Source organism: Magnolia sinica, chromosome 8 (genome assembly GCF_029962835.1).
Source record: "Magnolia sinica isolate HGM2019 chromosome 8, MsV1, whole genome shotgun sequence".
In the NCBI taxonomy this organism is placed as follows: Eukaryota; Viridiplantae; Streptophyta; class Magnoliopsida; order Magnoliales; family Magnoliaceae; genus Magnolia; species Magnolia sinica.
This window is the reverse complement of record NC_080580.1, coordinates 1921178-1945851: the sequence shown is the minus strand read 5'-3', so window position 1 is coordinate 1945851 and position 24674 is coordinate 1921178. Positions and strand designations below refer to the sequence as shown.

Below are 24674 nucleotides of genomic sequence, written 5' to 3'. Positions count from 1 at the left end.
AGGAGCTTCAATTTGGTAATTCCTTTCCAATTTTCCCTCTCTTCCGTTTTAGATTTTCTTTTATCCATCGTTAGGATTAGGCTTTGAATTGAGGGCTGCGAGTGTTTCATGCCCAAGTGGGCCCGTGACAACACTCGACGTCTCTTGACTGAAGGAGGAGTGGTTGAGGGGTTGACTATCCATCGCAGGATTAGACACCGCTCGAAATCCCCTGAGTTAACTGAGGTTATGGCTGAAGACCAACCTCCTCTACTTCCACCCAGGGTGGAGGATAACCATGATGAGAATGAGGTGCAACAGGCACCCCCGCCTCGTACTCTACGAGATTTTCTACAACCGGCGGGAGTGAGTACGCCCTCATGCATGCTTTTTCCTGAAAACACAGGACAAATGGACATCAAGCCAGGAGTTATCCAACTCCTTCCCAAATTCCATGGACTTGAATCTGAAAGTCCATATTTACATTTGAAAGAGTTCGATGAAATAATAGCTACATTATGTTTTCCTAATGTATCTGAAGATACAATTAGGCTGAAACTCTTTCCTTTTTCCTTAAAAGAGAAAGCTAAGACGTGGTTACATTCACTGCGTCCTAGATCCATTGGCACATGGAACGATATGCAGAGGGAATTCATAAAAAAATTCTTCCCACATCATAAAACGATTACCCTCAGAAAAGCGATCATGAACTTTGCCCAAAAGGAAGATGAAACATTCTTTCAATGTTGGGAAAGGTTCAAAGATTTGGTCATTCATGCCCACAACACGGATTTGAAACGTGGCGCATTACAAATTTTTTCTATGATGGATCGACATCTTCCATGCGCCAAATGGTCGAGACAATGTGTAATGGAGAGTTCATTAATAAAGACATCGACGAGGTATGGGACTACCTCGATAGTTTGGCTGAAAAAACACAATCTTGGGACTATTACCCAAAGTCGAACACCACGTCTAGGCCGACTCAATTAAAGGAGAAAGGTGGATTATATCTCTTGAAAGAAGAGGATGATCTCAAGTGTAAAGTGACTACGCTCATAAGGAAAGTTGAGGCCATGGAAGGAAAGAAGGATAAGGCCAATGAAATTGTTTGCGGCATCTGTGATTGCAACATTCAAACTGAAAACTGTCCTACAATACCTGCCTTTCGAGGAGTGTTGAATGAACAAGCCAATGCCGTAAATAACTATCAAAGACCTTTTACTGGACCTAACTCCAACACATACAATCCTGGCTGGAAAAATCATCCAAACTTTAGTTGGAGGAATGGACAAACGGCGACTCCTCCAGGTTTCTTCAATCAAAATCCAAATCAAGTGAAACCTCAAGAGGAACCGGTTCAAAATCCCATACAAGAGCTGGCTCAGGCAATGCGGGGAATCACAGATTTTATGCAAAAGATAGATTCTCGTATGACGGTTATAGAAAAGGGGATGCTTCCTGCACAACCTCTCCCCAATCCTAAACCGCAATACGAGAATAATGATCCCAGCTCTTCAAATCAGATGGGACATGCTAAATCCATCACCACTCTTAGGAGTGGGAAGATCATTGATAAAACTCTTCCGGTTAGGCCCGAAAAGCCTCAAGAACCAAAAGAGGACAACAATGATGGATCCAGTGATGCCCCACAAAAAGTGGAACCGGAACTTCTAGAGAAGCCAGTTGCTCCATTCCCCCAACGGTTGGTTTCACCAAAACCTCTCTCTAACTCTCAGGATATCTTAGAGGTGTTGAAACAGGTGAAAGTCAACATTCCTCTACTTGATGTCGTTAAACAGATACCTTCATATGCCAAATTCCTAAAAGACTTATGCACGACCAAGCGACGGAAAATTATTCAAAAGAAAATCTTCTTGACTGAGAAAGTGAGTGCCATCCTGAAGCAAGACGTGCCGCAGAAATTCAAGGATCCCTGTAGCCCAACCATATCATGTGTAATCGGGAACCATCGAATTGATCACGCACTTCTTGACTTAGGAGCGAGCGTCAATTTGATTCCCTACTCGGTATACAAACAGTTAGGTTTGGGTGAATTAAAACCCACCCTAACCACACTACAACTTGCTGATCGCTCTGTTCGTGTACCAAGAGGGATAATTGAGGATGTGTTGGTCCAAGTTGATAGATTTTACTACCCTGTAGACTTTATCATCCTGGACACCGAACCCATCAATAACATGAGCACTCAGATTCCCGTCATTCTTGGTCGCCCATTCCTCGCCACGTCAAATGCAATTATCAATTGCAGGAATGGTATCATGACTATGTCTTTTGGAAATTTGACATTGGAGTCAAACATTTTTTTCAATAACGGCAGCAACTCAGAGGATGATGACGATTTCCACGACATTAACATGATTGACTCTTTCGTGGAAGATACGACACCTCTGACCTTATCCTCTGACCATCTAGAGACGTGCCTGGCCCACTCCCATGATTTTGATGATGACATGATTAGGGAGACGTGCGCCTTGCTTGATACTGCACCGGTACTTGAAGTTAACCGATGGAGGCCACAATTTGAAGAATTACCACAAACTGATGTAGTGCCTCTACCGTCTAATCTCAAGCCGCCGAAGCTTGACCTAAAACCTTTGCCCTCTGATTTGAAATATGCCTATTTAGGTCAGGATGAGACATACCCGGTGGTGATCTCTGCCCACCTGGAGAAAGAACAGGAGAGTATGCTTATATCTACTCTCATTGAGCATAAAGGAGCCCTAGGATGGACGATAGCGGACCTCAAGGGAATTGATTCCTCGATTTGTACTCACCGCATATATCTTGAGGATAATGCAAAAACCGCTCGGCAACCACAACGTAGACTAAATCCAAATATGAAGGAAGTGGTTAAAGCCGAGGTTCTTAAACTATTGGATGTGGGTATTATATACCCTATATCTGATAGTCAATGGGTGAGTCCAACTCAAGTGGTCCCTAAGAAGTCCGGAATCACCATCGTAGCCAATGCTAATAATGAACTCGTGCCAACTAGAGTCACTACTGGTTGGAGAATGTGCATTGACTACAGGAAGTTGAATACCGTCACGAGGAAAGACCACTTTCCTTTACCATTCATTGATCAGATCCTAGAAAGGTTAGCTGGTCATTCCTATTATAGTTTCCTTGACGGGTATTCGGGCTACAACCAGATAGAGATAGCCCCTGAAGACCAGGAAAAGACCACATTTACATGTCCCTACGGCACCTTTGCCTATCGAAGGATGCCATTCGGACTATGTAATGCCCCTGCCACTTTTCAGCGATGTATGCTTAGTATTTTTTCTGACATGGTGGGGCAATATCTAGAGGTCTTCATGGATGATTTCTCTGTTTACGGTCCATCTTTCAGCAAGTGCTTGGAAAGTCTTAAATGTGTGCTGAAAAGATGTGAAGAAAAGAACCTAGTACTTAATTGGGAGAAGTGCCATTTCATGGTTCAAAAGGGAATTGTCCTTGGGCATATCATCTCGTCCAAAGGAATCGAGGTAGATAAGGCAAAAATCGATCTTATCTCTAACCTACCTCCACCCAAGAACATCAGAGACGTGCGATCCTTCTTAGGACACGCAGGATTTTACAGGCGATTCATAAAGGACTTTAGTCTCCTCTCTCGTCCATTATGTAATCTTCTTCAAAAGGATGTTCCGTACGAATGAGTGGAGTGAGCAATGCCAGGAAGCTTTCACCAAGCTTAAAGGCACGTTAACCATCGCACCTATCATGCGGCCACCTGATATCCTCCTTTTGAACTTATGTGCGATGCTTGATTATGCTCTTGGGGCGGTCTTAGCCAGAGAAAAGACAAGAAGCCCTACGTCATTCACTACGCAAGTAGGACTCTAAATCCTGCCCAAGTGAACTACTCGACTACGGAAAAGGAACTCTTAGCCGTAGTGTTCGCCTTGGACAAATTTAGGTCCTACCTGATCGGATCCAAGATCATTATCTATACAGATCATGCGGCACTGAAGTATCTTCTTTCTAAGAATGATTCTAAGCCCCGCATACGATGGATCCTTCTACTCCAAGAATTTGATTTGGAAATTAAAGATAAAAAGGGAGTAGAGAACGTAGTGGCCGATCACCTTTCTCGCCTTAATACCTCTGATTCCCTTGAGGCGACCCATATCAATGATATGTTCCCTGATGAACAACTGTTGAGTCTCCCATTCACCTTGGTTTCCGATATTGCTAATTATCTTGCTACGGGTGCTATACCACAGTGGTCTGCGCAAGATAAGAAGAAATTTTTCACCGAGGTGCGCAACTTTTCTCGGGATGATCCTTATTTATTTAAATATTGCCTGCACCAAATTCTAAGGAGATGTGTACCAGATGACATCAGAGCATCATCTCCTTTTGTCACTCAGAGGCCTGTGGTGGTCACTTTTCTCGCTAAAAAGACCACGGCCAAGATTCTGCAGTGTGGCTTTTATCGCCCACTATGTTTAGGGACACTCATGAGTTTTGCAAAGCTTGTGAGCGTTGTCGAAATTGGGAGCATTGTCCGTCGAAATATGATGCCTTTGAATCCCATCCTTATCATTGAAGCATTTGATTCTTTGGGGCATCGATTTCATGGGACCATTCCCCAATCGTTTGGAAATCAGTATATTTTGCTCGCCGTGGATTATGTCACTAAATGGGTCGAAGCGATTAGTGTCGAAAGAATGACCATCACACAGTCATTAAATTTTTAAAAGAAAACATCCTTTCTTGGTTCGGAACGCCTCGAGCCTTCATTAGTGATAGGGGCTCATACTTTTGTAATAGACCCTTCGAGAGTTTAATGAAAAAATATGGTATCTCTCATAAGGTGAGCATCCCATACCACCCACAAACAAGTGAGCAAACTGAGATTTCCAATAGGGAGATCATACACATCTTGGAGAAAATGGTTAACCCTAACCATAAGGAATGGTCAATTCGATTGACTGATGCCTTATGGGCTTACCATACTGCATTTAAGACCCCTATTGGAATGTCTCCCTTTAGACTTGTTTATGGGAAGGATTGCCACTTGCCTGTGGAGTTGGAACATAGAACCTACTGGGCTATTAAAAATCTGAATTTCAATTTGGACAACGCTGGCTCGCTACGTAAACTTCAGTTAAATGAACTTGAACAAATCCGGAACAATGCGTACGAGAACTTGAAAATTTACAAGGACAGGATGAAAGTGTTTCCTGATCAACACATCCTTCGAAAATCATTCACACCAAGTCAGAAAGTCCTTTTATACAATTTTCGGTTATATTTCTTTCCTGGGTAAGCTTCGATCTCGTTGGACCGGCCCTTACATTGTTATTTTGCTTATCCTCATGGGGCCGTTGAGATAAGAGATCCGACAATGGCAAGGAGTTTAAAGTAAATGGACATCGATTTAAACCATTTGTCGAGAAATTTGATTCGAGGACATGTCCATGCCTCGGACTGATTACCAGGACTGATCTCCTAGCCCGATGGAGGTATAGGTAGGTTTTCGCTTTCATAGGATTAGGGTAGTTGCTTTATGTAGGTGAAGACGGTAAACTTAGCGCTCTGGGAGGCAACCCACTTCTTCATTTTTATTTCATTTTTTCAAGTTCAATGTTTGTGGGTAACATTCTGCAAACCCTCACGAGACTACAACTCGTCCACTAGGGGTAACTAGGGGTTTAAAGGCTTGTTGCATGCGCTAAATGCAATCGAGAGCACTACGAAAGTGGTATAGGTAGGATTTTATTTTTATTTTTTGTTGGTTTCTCTCTTGTGTTTGCTTTTATGCTAAGATATTTTTGGAAAAGCCTCTTAATTTTCAGGTCTTATCTTTCCATCACTTCTCATTTACTTTCGTTATCCCATGTGCATTACATGCGTATTTCTTTTACATTGAGGACAATGTAGATTTTAGGTTGGGGGTGGGAGATTAGGTTTCTTTGGTCTTGAGCAAAATTTTGTGAAAATTTTTCAATTTTTTTTGGAAATTTCTTATAATTAGAAGTGATTTTGACAGCCATCATTTAGAATTTCAAGATGCGTGATGTTGGTACTTCATGACTCTTGGATTCGATTATCTATTAAATTTCACAACTAAGTTTGAATTGTTAATCCATTATTAGAAGTTGTAAACATTGATTGAGTCATGAATTCACAGGACACATCTCGCTTGCACATTAAGGTTTCGGTTCGATATTGAAGGATTAACTTGGTAATCACTAAACATGAAAGGAACCAACTTGGAATATTGAATGGATTGGGCGAACAATCTTTACCAATAATTCCCCATGAATGATATGTGAAAAGTTGGGTGTAATCTTCACCTTAGGTTTGCTCCTTTAGGTGAGGATTTGATTCCCCTTCTTGGTTATTACTTTTAATGAAAAAAAAAAAAAAAAAAAAAAAAAAAAAAAAGGAATAAAAAGATGATCTGTGAGGCAAGTTTGGTTATCGTGAATTCTCTTCTTTTGTTACCAATGATATTCTTAAATATCAAGGTGAATCTTAATGTTGACAATCGAGATTATACTATACATCCATGGAATTCAATATTTAGAATTATTCTAATTAATGGACAAATATTTTGAACTTGATTATGAAGTTTACCGTGAGCTTGATTTGAGTCTAGGAGAGAGTAAGGCCCAACATTCATGAATTGTTGAATTCTGAATATCTAGATTGTTTTTCAAAATCACTCGAGTTCATAGAAATTCTCTGTAATTCTCAACTTATTTTTCGCATACTTTGCTCGGGACTAGCAAAATGCTGGTTGGGGAGTTGTGTTGAGGGTCAAATATTGCATATCGAGACCCATTTATTGCATGGATTTACAAGCATGACAACGTTTAATAGCCTAATTTAATTGTATTTGTGATGCAGGGCATATTTATGAGCTTAGATTGAAAAGAGTGGTAAAAGCATGGATTTACCGATCTGATGACACTAAAGCATGGGACGGACTCCCAGGGGACCAAGATCAACGGAATTACACGCAGGATCCAAGAAAATTGAGAAATTGAAGCTCAAGTGGCACGAAATTCGGAATGCAAGATCATAGGTTTCTCACCATCCGTTTGTCCCGAAATTTCATATACGGCCTGAAGAATATAAAGTAACCGTACACGTCAAATTTCAGCCCCTTGGATCACTATGGAAGTGGCCCCAACTAATAGATCAGCCCATAAAACCATTGATTTTGGGGCCCGCACCAGATATACTTGAAATTTGGTCTCAACCTATTAAATGAAGGAGACAAGACGGATGGATGGAGCGGATTTCTCACGAACATCATATAGTGTTACTCTGCATGTATGCACTAAACTGTGCACCGCGCTGCCGTGCCGGAGCCGGACGACTCGCTGACGGCCGTCTTCCTCGCAAAGCAGCAAGTGCCCAGCTGTCGGATCGGTTCTTGTGGGCCCACCACGGTCCATCATTGCATAATCGATCGATCCTCGCCATTGGGCCCAAGTGATCGTAGGATGGCTAAGACTCACTGCTGCGGTCCTTTTAGTCCCATGCACAAAACACAGGTCGAATTGCATAAAAGGCAGGATGGACGGTGGGAGCAGAAGATCGCATGGGCCACAAGAATCCAACATTGATAAAATGATCTTAGCGTTTTTCGAGGTAGGATCGAATGGGCGAGTGGATTCTACACCAGACAAGAGATGGTCCACCGACCATCACGGCGCTCAACGCGATGGCGCTGCTTCGCGCAGAGCTGCGGTGGGTAATTGTCGGGCCATCCCTTCGAGATGATCGCACGGACCGTTTAATGGACTCAAGAGAGCATGTAGACCATCACGGTGGAAAAATTTCAAAAGATAGTTTAAGATTAGTTTGGATTGTTTAAACATCGGACGAACGACAGAGACCCTGGGTCATTATGTCATTCAGAGCCTATCATTCAACAAAAAAGCTGTGGGCCCCACCTATTGTGTTTGTAAAATCCACGCCAACCATCATTTCGCCAACTCATGTTGGTACACGCGCCCAGAAATCGGACAGGAGATTCATGATGCAACCCTGTTATGGGGAGTTCCTGAGGCACAAAGGTCCTTGGGCCGAGCTCGGTTTTGGTTTCTGATATCCACGGCTGGAGAGAGAAGCATTCAGGGGAATCCAAATAGAGGTGGCTGACGTGAGGCTGGATCTGTTCTTCTCTTTCCTTCTTGTTCTCTTCTATTTTTTTCTGTTTATTTACTTTGTCTAAGGGGTTCTAGCATGATCCTGCTAGGCTAAACCTTTTAGCTAGGGCTAAGAGGTGAAGCTGTAGCGAGATGGGAGAGTTTATTCTATGCATTTAATTTAAAATTGCTGAACTTAACTTGATTTTTAAGTTGATAATTCAAGAAATATTTTCTCAGTATTTAATGGTCTGTTGTGACTGAAATTACAATGGATTTGCAATGGCTTTGAATATTTCTCTTTCTCTTTTAATGTTATGACGTTAGGAGGCCCTGTTGTTCACCATCGTCTCCTGGGCATGGTAGGATGACCGTACCCTTCCTGATTTTCATGCATTGTTGATTGGTTGGTAATTAGTTTAATCCTGATGTTTACTTTGTCTCCTGGGCATGGTTAGATGATGGAATCCATTCTAATTCATATACCTTTCATCTCTTGAAACCTATATCAATGGCAGTTCAGTGAATTTCCATAATTTGTGATACTGGCATAAGATCTCCCTGATCTCTACAAGTGGATCCTCTGAATCCCTAGCTTCCTTCCTCTGAATTCCTTAAAGTTTTAGATAGTTATTCCACAATTATTTCTTAAATTCTATTTTGTTTAGATCGCATCTTAGTCTAGTTCTAGTTCTACTTGGTTTCAGATAACGTACAGGTATCAGTCCCTGTGGATTCGACCTCGGTCTTACCGAGTTTATTACTACATCACAACCCTACACTTGGGGAGTGAACAAGTTTTTGGCGCCGTTTCTTTTAAATTAATTAGTTTTAGAATTAGGATAAGATTAGGATTTTATTAACTTTAGTTTTAGATTTTTATTTCTATTTGACTTTTAGAACTAACTTGTTTCCTGTTTTGTAGGATCCTGACATAAAATCTCTAAATTGGTAATTCTTTCCTAAATTCTCTACTTTTTCTTTTTATAGAATTAGGGTTTAGATTTTAGAAACTTTCTAATTCTAGTATCCTCTGTTCTGTAGGAAATAGTTTATTTTTAGAATTTAGGTTATTTAGAAATTGACTTTCTATTTTGGTTCTATTAAATTTCTAATTCTAACACTTTTTGAGTCTAACTCTGTTTTCTAATTTATTTTTAGAATTTTGTTTAGAAACTAACCTTCCTATTTTGTAGGCCTTTAAGATAGAAATCTCTATTTTGGTACACTCCTTCCATACTCTCTATTTTTCAATTTTCTTGTAGTAATTTACTTTTTAGTTTAGGCTTTCTTAGTTTACTTTAGAAATTTCCGTTTTTCTTTAAAGAATAATTTCTTTTAGAAATTAATTTACTGTTATTTTTCTTTTAAAGTATCGTTTCTCTCCTTTATAGAATCTAACTTATTTTTGTTTTATTTTGCAGGTCCTTAACTTAGGAGCTTCAATTTGGTAATTCCTTTCCAATTTTCCCTCTCTTCCGTTTTAGATTTTCTTTTATCCATCTTTAGGATTAGGCTTTGAATTGAGGGCTGCGAGTGTTTCATGCCCAAGTGGGCCCGTGACAACACTCGACGTCTCTTGACTGAAGGAGGAGTGGTTGAGGGGTTGACTATCCATCGCAGGATTAGACACCGCTCGAAATCCCCTGAGTTAACTGAGGTTATGGCTGAAGACCAACCTCCTCTACTTCCACCCAGGGTGGAGGATACCCAAGATGAGAATGAGGTGCAACAGGCACCCCCGCCTCGTACTTTACGAGATTTTCTACAACCGGCGGGAGTGAGTACGCCCTCATGCATGATTTTTCCTGAAAACACAGGACAAATGGACATCAAGCCAGGAGTTATCCAACTCCTTCCCAAATTCCATGGACTTGAATCTGAAAGTCCATATTTACATTTGAAAGAGTTCGATGAAATAATAGCTACATTATGTTTTCCTAATGTATCTGAAGATACAATTAGGCTGAAACTCTTTCCTTTTTCCTTAAAAGAGAAAGCTAAGACGTGGTTACATTCACTGCGTCCTAGATCCATTGGCACATGGAACGACATGCAGAGGGAATTCATAAAAAAATTCTTCCCACATCATAAAACGATTACCTCAGAAAAGCAATCATGAACTTTGCCCAAAAGGAAGATGAAACATTCTTTCAATGTTGGGAAAGGTTCAAAGATTTGGTCAGTTCATGCCCACAACACGGATTTGAAACGTGGCGCATTACAAATTTTTTCTATGATGGACTGACATCTTCCATGCGCCAAATGGTCGAGACAATGTGTAATGGAGAGTTCATTAATAAAGATATCGACGAGGTATGGGACTACCTCGACAGTTTGGCTGAAAAAACACAATCTTGGGACTATTACCCAAAGTCGAACACCACGTCTAGGCCGACTCAATTAAAGGAGAAAGGTGGATTATATCTCTTGAAAGAAGAGGATGATCTCAAGTGTAAAGTGACTACGCTCATAAGGAAAGTTGAGGCCATGGAAGGAAAGAAGGATAAGGTCAATGAAATTGTTTGCGGCATCTGTGATTGCAACATTCACACAACTGAAAACTCCTACAATAACTGCCTTTCGAGGAGTGTTGATTGAACATGCCTATGGCGTATTTATCTATCATAGAGCTTTTATTTGACCTAACTCCAACACATACAATCCTGGCTGGAAAAATCATCCAAACTTTAGTTGGAGGAATGGACAAACGGCGACTCCTCCAGGTTTCTTCAATCAAAATCCAAATCAAGTGAAACCTCAAGAGGAACCGGTTCAAAATCCCATACAAGAGCTGGCTCAGGCAATGCGGGGAATTACAGATTTTATGCAAAAGATAGATTCTCGTATGACGGTTATAGAAAAGGGGATGCTTCTTGCACAACCTCTCCCCAATCCTAAACCGCAGTATACGAGAATAATGATCCCAGCTCTTCAAATCAGATGGGGCATGCTAAATCCATCACCACTCTTAGGAGTGGGAAGATCATTGATAAAACTCTTCCTGTTAGGCCCGAAAAGCCTCGAGAACCAAAAGAGGACAACAATGATGGATCCTGATGCCCCACAAAAAGTGGAACCGGAACTTCTAGAGAAGCCGGTTGCTCCATTCCCCCAACGGTTGGTTTCACCAAAACCTCTCTCTAACTCTCGGGATATCTTAGAGGTGTTGAAACAGTGAAAGTCAACATTCCTCTACTTGATGTCGTTAAACAGATACCTTCATATGCCAAATTCCTAAAAGACTTATGCACGACCAAGCGACGGAAAATTATTCAAAAGAAAATCTTCTTGATTGAGAAAGTGAGTGCCATCCTGAAGCAAGACGTGCCGCGCAGAAATTCAAGGATCCCGGTAGCCCAACCATATCATGTGTAATCGGGAACCATCGAATTGATCACGCACTTCTTGACTTAGGAGCGAGCGTCAATTTGATTCCCTACTCGGTATACAAACAGTTAGGTTTGGGTGAATTAAAACCCACCCTAACCACACTACAACTTGCTGATCGCTCTGTCGTGTACCAAGAGGGATAATTGAGGATGTGTTGGTCCAAGTTGATAGATTTTACTACCCTGTAGACTTTATCATCCTGGACACCGAACCCATCAATAACATGAGCACTCAGATTCCCGTCATTCTTGGTCGCCCATTCCTTGCCACGTCAAATGCAATTATCAATTGCAGGAATGGTATCATGACTATGTCTTTTGGAAATTTGACATTGGAGTCAAACATTTTTTTCAATAACGGCAGCAACTCAGAGGATGATGACGATTTCCACGACATTAACATGATTGACTCTTTCGTGGAAGATACGACACCTCTGACCTTATCCTCCGACCATCTAGAGACATGTCTGGCCCACTCCCATGATTTTGATGATGACATGTTTAGGGAGACGTGCGCCTTGCTTGATACTGCACCGGTACTTGAAGTTAACCGGTGGAGGCCACAATTTGAAGAATTACCACAAACCGCTATAGTGCCTCTACCGTCTAACCTCAAGCCGCCGAAGCTTGACCTAAAACCTTTGCCCTCTGATTTGAAATATGCTTATTTATGTCAAGATGAGACATACCCGGTGGTGATCTCTGCCCAGCTGGAGAAAGAACAGGAGAGTATGCTCATATCTACTCTCATTGAGCATAAAAGAGCCCTGGGATGGACGATAGCGGACCTCAAGAGAATCGATCCCTCGATTTGTACTCACCGCATATATCTTGAGGATAATGCAAAAACCGCTCGGCAACCACAACGTAGACTAAATCCAAACATGAAGGAAGTGGTTAAAGCCGAGGTTCTTAAACTATTGGATGTGGGTATTATATACCCTATATCTGATAGTCAATGGGTGAGTCCAACTCAAGTGGTCCCTAAGAAGTCCGGAATCACCATCGTAGCCAATGCTAATAATGAACTCGTGCCAACTAGAGTCACTACTGGTTGGAGAATGTGCATTGACTACAGGAAGTTGAATACCGTCACGAGGAAAGACCACTTTCCTTTACCATTCATTGATCAGATCCTGGAAAGGTTAGCTGGTCATTCCTATTACAGTTTCCTTGACGGGTATTCGGGCTACAACCAGATAGAGATAGCCCCTGAAGACCAGGAAAAGACCACATTTACATGTCCCTACGGCACCTTTGCCTATCGAAGGATGCCATTCGGACTATGTAATGCCCCTGCCACCTTTCAGCGATGTATGCTTAGTATTTTTTCTGACATGGTGGGGCAATATCTAGAGGTCTTCATGGATGATTTCTCTGTTTACGGTCCATCTTTCAGCAAGTGCTTGGAAAGTCTTAAATGTGTGCTGAAAAGATGTGAAGAAAAGAACCTGGTACTTAATTGGGAGAAGTGCCATTTCATGGTTCAGAAGGGAATTGTCCTTGGGCATATCATCTCGTCCAAAGGAATCGAGGTAGATAAGGCAAAAATCGATCTTATCTCTAACCTACCTCCACCCAAGAACATCAGAGACGTGCGATCCTTCTTAGGACACGCAGGATTTTACAGGCGATTCATAAAGGACTTTAGTCTCCTCTCTCGTCCATTATGTAATCTTCTTCAAAAGGATGTTCCGTACGAGTGGACTGAGCAATGCCAGGAAGCTTTCACCAAGCTTAAAGGCACATTAACCACTGCACCTATCATGCAGCCACCCGACTGGAATCTTCCTTTTGAGCTTATGTGCGACGCTTCTGATTATGCTCTTGGGGCGGTCCTAGGCCAGAGAAAAGACAAGAAGCCCTACGTCATTCACTACGCAAGTAGGACTCTAAATCTCCCCAGTGAACTACTCGACTACGGAAAAGGAACTCTTAGCCGTAGTGTTCGCCTTGGACAAATTTAGGTCCTACCTGATCGGATCCAAGATCATTATCTATACAGATCATGCGGCACTGAAGTATCTTCTTTCTAAGAATGATTCTAAGCCCCGCTTGATACGATGGATCCTTCTACTCCAAGAATTTGATTTGGAAATTAAAGATAAAAAGGGAGTAGAGAACGTAGTGGCCGATCACCTTTCTCGCCTTAATACCTCTGAGTCCCTTGAGACTTCCCATATCAACGACATGTTCCCTGATGAACAACTGTTCAGAGTCTCCCATTCACCTTGGTTCGCTGATATTGCTAATTATCTTATCACAGGTTCTATACTAACACAAGTGGACTGCGCAAGATAAGAAGAAATTTTTCACCGAGGTGCGCAACTTTTTCTGGGATGATCCTTATTTATTTAAATATTGCCCAGACCAAATTCTAAGGAGATGTGTACCAGACGATGAGCATCAGAGCGTCATCTCCTTCTGTCACTCAGAGGCCTGTGGTGGTCACTTTTCTGCTAAAAAGACCACGGCCAAGATTCTGCAATGTGGCTTTTACTGGCCCACTATGTTCAGGGACACTCATGAGTTTTGCAAAGCTTGTGAGCGTTGTCAGAAATTGGGAGCATTGTCCCGTCGAAATATGATGCCTTTGAATCCCATCCTTATCATTGAAGCATTTGATTCTTTGGGGCATCGATTTCATGGGACCATTCCCCAATCGTTTGGAAATCAGTATATTTTGCTCGCCGTGGATTATGTCACTAAATGGGTCGAAGCGATTCCGTGTCGAAAGAATGACCATCGCACGGTCATTAAATTCCTGAAAGAGAACATCCTTTCTCGATTCGGAACGCCTCGAGCCATCATTAGTGATGGGGGCTCACACTTTTGTAATAGACCATTCGAGAGCTTAATGAAGAAATACGGTATCTCTCATAAGGTGAGCACCCCATACCATCCACAGACAAGTGGACAAGCTGAGATTTCCAATAGGGAGATCAAACATATTTTGGAGAAAACGGTTAACCCAGATCGTAAGGATTGGTCAATCCGATTGACCGATGCCTTATGGGCATACCGTACTGCATTTAAAACTCCTATTGGAATGTCTCCCTTTAGACTTGTCTATGGGAAGGCTTGTTACTTGCCTGTGGCGCTGGAACATAAAGCGTACTGGGCGATCAAAAATCTTAATTTCAATCTGGACAACGCGGCTCGCTACGCAAACTTCAATTGATGAACTTGAGGAAATCCGGAATGATGCGTATGATAATTCGAGAATTTACAAGGACAAGATGAAAGCATTTCATGACCAACACATTTTGCGAAAATCATTCACGCCTGGTCAGAAGGTCCTTTTGTATAATTCTCGATTACATCTTTTTCCGGGTAAGCTTCGATCTCGTTGGACCGGCCCTTACATTGTTGTTACTGCTTATCCTCATGGGGCCGTCGAGATAAGAGATCTCGACAATGGCAAGGAGTTTAAAGTGAATGGACATCGTTTAAAGCCATTTGTCGAGAAATTTGATTCAGAGGACATGTCCATGCCTCTGACTGATCCTGTTTACCAGGACTGATCTCCTAGTCTGATGGAGGTATAGGTAGGTTTATCGCTTTCATAGGATTATGGTAGTTGCTTTATTTGTCTGGCTGAAGACGGTAAACTTAGCGCTCCTGGGAGGCAACCCAGCTTTTCAACTTATTTCATTTTCCTAGCAAGTTCAATGTTTGTGGGTAGCATTACTGCAAACCCTCACGAGACTACAACTCGTCCACTAGGGGCAACCTAAGGGTTTAAAGGCTTGTTGCATCGCTAAATGCAATCGAGAGCACCTACGAAAGTGGTATAGGGAGGATTTTATTTTTGTTATTTTATTTTACTTGTGTTACTTTTTCTCTCGTGCTGACCCGTTCTTACGTAGATATCTTAGGAAAGCCTCTTGATTCTTTCATCCAGGTACTATCTTTTCATCACTCCTCTTATATTTTCGTTGTCCCATGTGCATTGCATGCTTATTTTTTTATATTGAGGACAATGTAGATTTTAGGTTGGGGGTGGGAGATTAGGTTTCCTAATCAGCGTTTTCTTGGTCTTGAGCAAAAGTTGTGAAAATTTTTAATTTTTCAGGATTTCTGATGAAGTCGAAGTGATTTTGACAGGCCATTTAGGGCACTTAGAATTTCAAGATGCATGATGTTGGTACTTCATGACTCTTGAATTCAGTTATCTATTAAATTTCACAGCTAAGTTTGAATTGTTAATCCATTACTAGAATTTGTAAACATTGATTGAGACATGAATTCGCAGGACACATCTCGCGTGCATATTAAGGTTTCAGTTCGATATTAAAGGATTAACTTAGTAATCACTAAACATGAAAGGAACCAACTTGGAAAATTGAAAGGATTTGGCGAATGGTCTACACCATAGGTTTTCTCCCTATAGGTGTAGATTTAATTCCCCATGAATGATATGTGAAAAAGTTGGGTGTACAGTCTTTACCTTAGGTTTGCTCCCTGTAGGTGAGGATCTGATCCCTCTTCTTAGCATTAATTCTAATGAGAAAATAAAAAATAAAAAAAAATAAAAAATAAAAAAATAAAAAAAAATTAAAAGAATAAAAAGATAAGGTGTAAGCCAAGTTGGGTTATCGTGATTTCTCTTCTTTGTTACCAATGATATTCTTAAATATCAAGGTGAATCTTAACGTTGACAAGTCGAGATTGGACTATACATCCATGGAATTCAATATTTAGAATTATTCTAATTAATGGACAAATATTTTGAACTTGATTATGAAGTTTACCGTGAGCTTGATTTGAGTCTAGGAGAGAGTAAGGCCCAACATTCATGAATTGTTGAATTCTGAATATCTAGATTGTTTTCCAAAATCACTCGAGTTCATAGAAATTCTCCTGTAATTCTCAACTTATTTTTCGCATACTTTGCTCGGGACTAGCAAAATGCTGGTTGGGGGTTGTGTTGAGGGTCAAATATTGCATATCAGACCCATTTATTGCATGGATTTACAAGCATGATACCGTTTAATAGCCTAATTTAATTGTATTTGTGACGCAGAGTGTATTTACAAGCATGAACTGAAAAAGGATGCTTAAACCATGGATTTACCGATCTGATGACACTAAAGCATGGGACGGACTCCAGGGGACCAAGATCAACGCCAGAGATCCAAGAGAATTGAGAAATTGAAGCTCAAGTGGCCCGAAAGTCAGCCAGAATGCAAGATCATAGGTTTCTCACCATCCGTTTGTCCCGAAATTTCATATACGGCCTGAAGAATATAAAGTAACCGTACACGTCAAATTTCAGCCCTCGGATCACTATGGAAGTGCCCCAACTAACAGATCAGCCCATAAACCATTGATTTTGGGCCCACCTGAGATCTGGATATGCTTAAAATTTGGTCTCAACCTATTATCTGAGGAGACAAGACGGATGGACGGAGCGAATTTCTCACAAACATCACAGTTTGCTCCGCATGTACAGCGCGTGTATATGAGGTACAGCGCCCGCGCCGCACCGGACGGTTAGCCCGGTCAAAGCCGGGCTGACCCGAGCCGTCTTCCTCGTAAAGGCAGCGTCCAACGCTGTCCGATCATTTTTTGATCAGTGGGCCCCGTCCATCATTCAAAAGAAAGATCCTAACCGTCCATTTGATCCGTAGGATGGCCAAGACTTGTGCCTAGGCATCCTTTTAGTCCCATGCACGCAAACACACGCAGATTGCATAAAAACGCAGGAATGGACGGTGGGAGCAAAGATCGCATGGGCCACACCGAATCCAACATGAAGCTAGCCAAATCTTAGTGGTTTTTCGAGGTGGATTGAATGGTCGGAGTGGATTCTACACCTTGTATCAAGAGATGGTCCACCAACCATCACAGCGCTCAAACGCGCAGGCTCTGTTTTGCAACAGAGCCTGCGGTGGATTGTTGTGGGCCACCCTCCGAGATGATCGGTCCAATCTAGATCATCTAGTGGACTCCAAAGAGGCCTGTAACCATCACCTAGGTGAAATTTTTTCAAAAGATAGTTTAAGATCAGTTTGGATTGTTTAAACATCGGACGAACGGCGGCGAGGTATATCAGACGGGCCGCACCAAGAGACAGCCAAAACCATCTATTCCCAGTGTTTTTTCAGCAAGCATTCAATAGACGGAGTGGATTTATCAAAGTATAAGCGATGTGGGCTCCACCATCCGAACAGTTGGACTGGGAAAGGACGCTAAAAAGCATGGATTTACCGATCTGATGACACTAAAGCATGGGACGGACTCCAGGGGAGAGTGTGAGAGAGAGGCAGCATTCAAAGGGAGAGAAGCTTGGGAACGTGGATTGGTTTTGGTGTTGCTGTGCACAAGAGTGCGGCTGCTGTTTCTCTTGGTCAGGGAGCTGAGGCAGCGTGTGAAGGACGGTGGGATCAACAGAGTTTGGTTTTGAAGGAAGGAAGGAAAGGAAGAAAAAGAAGAACAGAGAAGGACGTGCGGCTGGCTTAGGTTTGGGCTGGCACATGAGCTAAGCCTGTTTTTTTTCTCTTCTTCTCCTTTATATTTCCTTTATTTTTTTTTTGATCAGCCTAATCATGAGTGGCTAAACCTCTTAGCTAGGGCTAAGAGGTGAAGCTTGTAGCGAGATGGGAGAGTTTATTCTATGAATTTAAAATTTCTGAACTTTATGTGATTTTTAAGTTGATAATTCAAGGAATATTTTCTCAGTATTTAATGGTCTGTTGTGACTGAAATTACAATGGATTTGCAATGGCTTTGAATATTTCTCTTTCTCTTTTAATGTTTATGACGTCAGGAGGCCCTGTTGTTCACCATCGTCTCCTGGGCATGGTAGGATGACCGTACCCTTCCTGATCTTCATACATTGTTGATTGGTTGGTAATTAGTTTAATCCTGTTGTTTACTTTGTCTCCTGGGCATGGTTAGACGATGGAATCCATTCTAATTCATATACCTTTCATCTCTTGAAACCTATATCAATGGCAGTTCAGTGAATTTCCATAATTTGTGATACTGGCATAAAATCTCCCTGATCTCTACAAGTGGATCCTCTGAATCCCTAGTTCCCTTTCTCTGAATTCCTTAAAGTTTTAAATAGTTATTCCACAATTATTTCCTAAATTCTATTTGGCTTAGATCACATCTTAGTCTAGTTCTAGTTCTACTTGGTTTCAGATAACGTATAGGTATCAGTCCCTGTGGATTCGACCTCGGACTTACCGACTTGGCTTTGATACCACTGTTATAGTAACAGGCAACAGAACACAAAATGGAAAGAATGGAGAAAATCTCTGCACTACGTATTCATTAAGCAATCAGTCTTTAAATAGGCATTACAGCAACTAATAAACAAGAAAATAGGAATTAACTTAAATACTGCAGAATCTGCAGATTTAATTCCTAAAGAATAGGTAAACATAACAAACTCCTATTGTCTAGAACAATAAGCCACATGACAAACTAATTACTGCTGACTTATTCAACAAAAGTTGCAGCAAGCTTCTATCAGGTTTTGACAATTGGAGCATATACCACTCCTGGGAAGGAAATGTGGTAGCTGACCGCCTCAGTGCTGTCCATCACCCCATCCAACGTATGCTTCATAGCTTCCATTTGTTCAGATCGCTTAGTGGTTATATATATTTTTTCTCTTTTAAAAAAATTTAAAAAAAAAAATAATAATAAGAGTTGGTTATGCCCTCTCATTTTTGCTATGGACCCAAATCATAATCATGATCCAAAACTTTCATGAGATATAGCATGGGGAGCAATGTATATATGATCATGTCTTGAACTTATACATTCACATGATTTAGACTATTTGTGTTTTTCAATGGCCCGAGTTTTTGTTTGTCCCGCATCCTAGTGGTGATAAATGGGTTGGATGGCATATATATGAACGTTAACACGGTGGGCCCCACATCCCGTTTGAAAGTTTCCATTGTAAGTGTCACCTACCCCATTTCCTCCACTGTTCTCTTTGGGGTTGCACATCTAATAGGTCTGATGGCACTTACACATATCAATGAAACCACACACCTACCACAACTACCATCCATTCGATAGTCTTGATCATTTCATTTTCTCCTTCTGGCGATTCACTTCCTCTCTTCATGTTTTGCATCTGCTAACCTACTTGCATGATATAGTGTGAGTACATATTTCCTCTTGATTGAATATGGTTGGATATAATGAAGGCAGGCAATGGGCCAGGCTTGGGCTTACTTAAATCAAAATTTTGAAAAGATCTGAGCTTAAAGTCTAGCTTGACCAGCTCAAAATCCAGGCCCCGGCTGTCCATTGCCTGGCCTAGATACAAAATGCATTTTATTGTATTTTTGGTGAATTAGATATTTTTATGCGTCACATGATGTTGAAGTAGTGTCGAAGATCTTCCTAGCATTTGGATCTAGTCAGGCCAATTCAGAATTCCATCTTCCTCCATGTCATTGCTGTATGGGTGGCTAAGATCAGAACGGCTAATTCTATAGGTGGAATATTTAATAGGCCATAGACCAAAAACTAAATTGTCCAGGCAATCAAAACAGGCCGTTTTAAACCTCAAGTGGCACCAATGTTAACTGTTTATTAGCACGAAATCATGTGGGCCACTCCCACTCATCACGTTGGCCACGGGTGTATGACAAGGTATTTGTATGCCACTACATGTCTCATTCGTTGGTGAAGAGATGTACTTGGGCAAGCAGTGAGAGATACAAGTGTCAATTTGCGGCTAATGTGCATATTGAGGTATGTACACGTGTGAGATCTGGACCCTTCATCTGGTCAATCACTGGGACCAAGTCTTACCCCAAAAATCATTCCGTGCAATTATCTGATATATCACACCCCAAACTCGATAAACGAGCTCATAGAATTCCAGAGCTCCAAATCCGATGGTGGCAACCTCCGCGGTACTCCATTCTCGGTTCTTACCTTCCATATGCCAGGTTTCGATGCTATGATCCTAGAAGAATGATTTTTTAGGTGAATTTTTATTTATTTATTTTTGGTACATGAGTATAACCACAAGTATACCAAAACTAAAAATATCATCACATTTCCACTATAATATTAGTTCGAGTACAGTGCTAAGTGAAACACATAATATAACAAAAGTCCAGAAGATTAGGCACGTGCGCCTCAATGTTGTTGCGGTCTTGCATTACCTACACGTAAACAATGTATGGCTTACTACAAAATTTAGATAGTGCATGCACGTGTGTTAATGCATGTGCCAAGCATACAAATGTCAGAGTAAGCGGAGTGATTAAGTGATAAACTAGCAAGTCCAAAAATACTATCAGTTATAAGCTATACGATGCAAGGGCTTACAGGGCCAAATGTCCTATGCTAAGGATGCAATGCAACATGCTGTTAAGGGTCAAATATTGCATATCAGACCCCAGTTTTTGCTTGGATTTACAAGCATAGTACTGTTATCGGCCTGATTTAATCATGTTTGTGATGCAGAAAGTATTCACGAGCCTGGACTGGGAAAGGACACTAAAAAGCATGGATTTACCGATCTGATGACACTAAAGCATGGGACGGACTCTAGAAGACCAAGAGCGACGGAATTATACACCAGGGGTCCGAGGAAATCGAGGAATTGAAGCTCAAGTGGCCTGAAAAGTGTCCAGAATGCAAGATCATAGGGTTCTCACCATCTGATCAGTTCGAAACTCCATACGTGGCCTGAGGACCATAAATGAACCGTATACGTAAAATTTCATCCATTGGATCGCTCTAGAAGTGTCCCAATGGACAGATCAGCCTATAAAATAGTGATATGGGGCCCACCTGATCTTTAGATACGCTTCAGTCCTAGACTCAACGTCTTAATTTAAAGGAGGAAGTGGATGGACGGAGCTGATCTCTCATATACATCAGCGTGGGACCCACATGTGCATTGCACATGTACAACATGGGTGCACTAGCCGTGCACGGCAATGCGTTTGACCGAGCTCTCCCTCTCCAATTCAAATTCTCCCCAGCGCGCAAACAGAGCTCGCGGCTGGCGTTTGTGGGCCACCACCCTGATGCAATGGACTGATCCGGACCGTCCATCAGAAGCCCTTGCCCCCTATCATCCTCACCTAGATGGCGGAATTTCAAGAAACATCGGAGGCCGGCTGCTAATCGTCAAAACTAAAGGCAGACGGTGGAGAGATGTGATTTGATGGACCACACTAAACCCAAGTAAAAGCAACCCATCCTGACTGAAATTCCAAGAGGAATTCAATGGACGGTTTGGATTTCTCAAGCGACAAGGTAAGTGGGCCCCACCGAGAGTCCAGCGCACGAAACGCGCAGGCCCTGTTTACAGCGCAGCCGAAACCTGAACGCTGCGGGCTGTTTTGTATCAACAGAGAGGATCGGTCCGATGATCCAGACCGTCCAAAATCATCCCAAAGTCGGACTGACCAGAGCCAAGGAGCCCGAATGACTCAGATCCTGCACTTGGAGCCAAAAAGCCTCTCCAGACACGATCTGTTGCTATTTTTCCTGCTATAGATGCGGCTGATGTTGCAGCTGTGTAGGATTTCCGCAGCGACTCCACCTGCGAAAAGGAGGCTTGCAGACCAACCTCTCTACTGCCCTTGGCAGCTATAAAACAGAGGGAGAGAGAAAGAGAAAAGGGAGAAGACAGGGAGCAAGGTGGAGCACACAGGCGGGGAACGTGGAGGCTGAAAAGGTGAAGACAGGGGTGGCTTGGGCTTGACATCTGGGAGGTCTTTTGTTTAGCTGGTTTGGCTGCTGGTATGTGAGGCTGGATCTTTCTTCTTTCCTTCTTGTTCTTTTCTGTTCCCTTTTATTTTTATTTTTATTTGCTTTGTTTAGCCCATTCATGTGTGGCTAAACCTCTTAGCTAGGGCTAAGAGGTGAAGCTGTAGCGAGATGGGAGATACTGTTTCATGCGTTTAAGTTTCATAAACTGAATTTGATTTAGTTGATTATTAAAGGAATATTTTTTTAGTCTTTTAATGGTCTGTTGTGACTGAAATTACAATGGATCTATGATGAGTTTGAGTATTTCTTTTTTCCCTTTTTATGTTTATGAAGTCAGGAAGCCCTGTTGTTCATCATTGTCCCACGGGCATGGTAGGATGACAGTACCTTTCCTGATCTTCATACATTGTTGATTGGTTGGTAATTAGTTTAATCCTGTTGTTTGCTTTGTCTCCTGGGCATGGTTAGATGATGGAATCCATTCTAATTCATATACCTTTCATCTTGTGAAGACTAGATCAAGTAGGTTCAGTTTGATTTCCATGATTCTTGATGCAGGCAAAAGATCTCCTTGATCCCTACAAGTAGATCCTCTGAATCCCTAGTTTCTTTCCTCTGAATTCCTTAAGTTTTTACATTAATCTCTCACCATTATTCATCATTTTATAGTTGATTTAGATTGCATCTTAGGCTAGTTCTATTTCTACCTAGTTTCAGGAAACGTACAAGTTTCAGTCCCTGTGGATTCGACCTCGGTCTTATCGAGTTTATTACTACATCACAACCCTATACTTGGGGAGTGAACAAGTTTTTGGTGCCGTTGCCGGGGACTGACGGTTGCGATTTTCTGAAATTAATTAGGTTTAGAATTAATTTAAGATTAGAATTTAACTAACTTTAGTTGTAAACTTTTATTTGATTTCTAGAACTAACTTGTTTTTCTGTTTTATAGGATCCTGACATAAGTTTCTAAATTGGTAATTCCTTCCTAATCTCTCTACTTTTTCTACTTCTTAGAATTAGGGTTTAATTTTTGAAAATTTTTAATCCTAGTAATTTTCTATTTTTAGGAAGTAGTTTATTTTTAGAAACTTTCCTCTTTTGTTTTTTACTTTCTAATTTTAACTCTTTTAGAATCTAACTTTGTTTCCTAAATTCACTTTTAGAAATTTTCTACTTATAGAATTTTTGTGTAGAAACTAACCTTCCTATTTTGTAGGCCTTTAAGATAGAAATTTCTAATTCGGTAAGCTCCTTCCCTACTTTATATTTTTTTTCAGTTCTCTTTTAGTATTCTACTTTCTAGTTTAGGTTTTTCCTAATTTATTTTAGAAATTTCCACTTTCTTTTAGGAATTCCTTCTTTTAGAAATCAGTTTTCTGTTATTTTTCTTTTAAAGGATTGTTCTTCTCTTTTTTAGAATCTAACTTATTTTTATTTTATTTTGCAGGTTTTTAACTTAGGACGCCAATTTGTTAATTTCTTTCCAACTCTCTCTTCCTAGATTTTCTTTTCCCTTCTTAGGATTAGGCTTTGAATTTAGTTGAGGGTTGTAAGTGTTTCATGCCCAAGTGGGCCCGTGACAACGCTCGACGTATCTTGACTGAAAGAGGATTGGTTGAGGGGTTGACTATCCATCGCAGGACTAGACACCACTCGAAATTCCCTGAGTTAATTGAAGTGATGGCTGAAAATCAACCTCTTCTACCCCAACCTAGGGTGGAGGACATTCAGGATGAGAATAAGGTGCATCAAGCACCCCCGCCACGTACTTTACAAGATTATTTACAACCAGCGGGGGTGAGTACACCCTCATGCATGATTTTTCCTAAAAATACAGGACATATGGACATCAAGCCAGGGGTTATCCAACTCCTTTCCAAATTTCATGGACTTGAATCAGAGAGTCCATATTTGCATTTGAAAGAGTTCGATGAGATTATAGCTACATTATGTTTTCCTAATGTATCTGAGGATACAATTAGGATGAAACTCTTTCCTTTTTCCTTAAAAGAGAAAGCTAAGATGTGGTTACATTCACTGCGTCCTAGATCCATTAGCACGTGGAACGACATGCAGAGGGAATTCATAAAAAATTCTTCCCACATCATAAAACGATTACCCTCAGAAAAGCAATCATGAACTTTGCCCAAAAGGAAGATGAAACATTCTTCCAATGTTGGGAAAGGTTCAAAGATTTGGTCAGTTCATGCCCACAACACGGATTTGAAACGTGGCGCATTACAAATTTTTTCTATGATGGACTGACATCTTCCATGCGCCAAATGGTCGAGACAATGTGTAATGGAGAGTTCATTAATAAAGATGTTGACGAGGTATGGGATTACCTCGATAGTCTTGCTGAAAAAACACAGTCATGGGACTATTACCCAAAGTCGAACACCACGTATAGGCCGACCCAATTAAAGGAGAAAGGTGGATTATATCTCTTGAAAGA

The 24674-nt window shown here is 41.2% G+C and overlaps 3 non-coding genes across 3 annotated transcripts; all 3 read right to left on the bottom strand.

Annotated features, from left to right (window-relative positions):
• Positions 1-666: 666 nt before the first annotated feature.
• Positions 667-772, bottom strand: LOC131254408 (small nucleolar RNA R71). The gene has a single exon (XR_009175523.1). It is a non-coding gene; the product is annotated as a small nucleolar RNA R71 (small nucleolar RNA).
• A 9442-nt stretch (positions 773-10214) lies between these two features.
• LOC131254449 (small nucleolar RNA R71) lies at positions 10215-10321 on the bottom strand. Its single transcript, XR_009175561.1, has one exon. It is a non-coding gene; the product is annotated as a small nucleolar RNA R71 (small nucleolar RNA).
• A 14015-nt stretch (positions 10322-24336) lies between these two features.
• On the bottom strand, positions 24337-24443 carry LOC131254393 (small nucleolar RNA R71). Its single transcript, XR_009175509.1, has one exon. It is a non-coding gene; the product is annotated as a small nucleolar RNA R71 (small nucleolar RNA).
• Positions 24444-24674: the final 231 nt, after the last annotated feature.